Source organism: Coffea arabica, chromosome 9c (assembly GCF_036785885.1).
Source record: "Coffea arabica cultivar ET-39 chromosome 9c, Coffea Arabica ET-39 HiFi, whole genome shotgun sequence".
Taxonomy (NCBI): Eukaryota; Viridiplantae; Streptophyta; class Magnoliopsida; order Gentianales; family Rubiaceae; genus Coffea; species Coffea arabica.
Genome location: NC_092326.1, coordinates 2,839,973 through 2,842,027, shown reverse-complemented (window position 1 = coordinate 2,842,027; position 2,055 = coordinate 2,839,973). Strand labels below are relative to the sequence as shown.

Sequence of the window (2,055 nt, the reverse complement as noted above, 5' to 3'; positions counted from 1 at the left end):
GCCCCAAGAACTTTGAGGGAGTTGGCAACTCCTAACGTGAACCAGCAGCCATTATGCATTACATTTCCTAACACGGAAGAGGCATTTGAGCTTAAATCTGGTCTTATTCATTTACTTCCTACTTTTCGTGGTATTGCAGGTGAAGACCCACATAAACACTTGAAGGAATTTCATGTGGTGTGCTCCACAATGAAACCTCAAGGAGTCACTGAGGACCACATCAAGTTGAGAGCCTTCCCTTTCTCTTTGGCAGATAAGGCTAAAGATTGGTTATTTTACCTGCCATCTGGATCCATCACTACGTGGGAAGAATTGAAGAGAAGATTCCTCGAGAAATTTTTCCCTGCCTCTAGAGCCGCCAATATAAGGAAAGAAATATGTGACGTTAGGCAGGCAAATGGGGAAATTCTATATGAGTACTGGGAGCGCTTTAAACAACTGTGTGCCAGCTGCCCGCATCATCAAATCCCTGATCAACTCTTAATACAATATTTCTACGAGGGATTATCACCCATGGATAGGAGCATGTCAGATGCAGCCAGTGGCGGTGCTCTGGTTAACAAGACCACAGACGAAGCCACGTTATTGATCTCCACCATGGCTGAAAATTCCCAACAATTTGGAGTGAGAGCTGATGGAGCAATAAGAAGGGTCAATGAAGTGAATCATTCTGACTTAGAGGGTAAACTATCTGAGCTTACCTCTCTGGTACGTCAAATGGCAAGAGGGCAATTACAATCTGTGAACACTTGTGGTATCTGTGCTGCTCCCGGACACATGACTGACACGTGCCCAACTCTTCAGGAGGATTCACCTGAACAAGCCAACATATTGAAAGATTTTTCTGGACCACCTTCACGAAGGAATGATCCTTTTGCACCCACTTACAATCCAGGGTGGCGAAATCATCCTAACTTTAGCTATGCTTCAAAACCCCCTGGCTTTCAACAATATTTCCAGCCACGGCCACCAGTGCAACAACCATCCACTTCCAATTCAAACATGTCTCTTGAAGATATGGTGAAGTCACTAGCCCAAAGCACGAGTCAATTACAGCAAGAGACTCAAAGATCTCAGCAGGAGTCTCACAGATTTCAACAAGAGACTCGTGCTAGCATTAGGAATTTGGAAGTACAGATGTCTCAATTGGCAACTTCCATGAGCAACCTGGAAAATAGCAATAGAGGGAAGTTACCATCTCAAGTAATTCCTAATCCCAAGGAGAATGCCAGTGCAATGCAATTACGGAGTGGCAAGGAGGTACAGTCTCCTAGGCTTGCCCACGCCAAAGAAGAAGAAGTGCCCAGGAAGGGGGAAGAGGAAGGTGAGAAACAATCCTCTGAAGTCTCAAAGAAAGTTGACATTCCTCCTCCTTTTCCTGACAGGTTTACAAGAGCCAAAAAGGAAGAATCTGAGCAAGAGATTTTGGACACCTTCAGGAAAGTGGAGATCAATATTCCTTTATTGGATGCTATTAGGCAATTGCCTAAATATGCTAAATTTTTGAAGGGCTTATGCACTAATCGCAATAAGTTGAGTCTGGATGACAAGGTGAAGGTGGGGGAGAATGTCTCAGCGATGTTTCAAAGGAAGTTGCCCCAGAAATGCAAGGATCCAGGTATGTTTACTATACCATGCATAATTGGCAATCAAAGAATTGAAAAAAGCATGCTTGACTTAGGTGCTTCAATAAATGTCATGCCTCTCTCAATTTTTAAAGTTTTGAATTTAGGACCCCTCAAAGAAACTAGGGTAATCATTCAACTAGCTGATAGGTCGAATGTCTACCCTGAGGGCCTAGTTGAAGATGTTCTAGTAAAGGTCAATGAATTCATTTTTCCTGTGGATTTTTACATTGTTGATATGAATGATGAATACTCTACTGATTCAGCAGTGATTCTTTTGGGTAGATCCTTCATGAGTACAGCAAGGACTAAAATAGATGTACATGAAGGGACTTTATCTGTGAAATTTGATGGAGAGAAAGTCACTTTCAATATTTTTGATGCAATGAAGCATCCTGTGGATACTGAATCTGTAAATTTTGTTGGCATG

At 42.5% G+C, this 2,055-nt stretch overlaps 1 non-coding gene across 1 annotated transcript; it reads right to left on the bottom strand.

Moving 5' to 3' along the window:
• Positions 1-360: 360 nt before the first annotated feature.
• On the bottom strand, positions 361-467 carry LOC113709179 (small nucleolar RNA R71). Its single transcript, XR_003452600.2, has one exon. It is a non-coding gene; the product is annotated as a small nucleolar RNA R71 (small nucleolar RNA).
• Between the last annotated feature and the right edge of the window lie 1,588 nt (positions 468-2,055).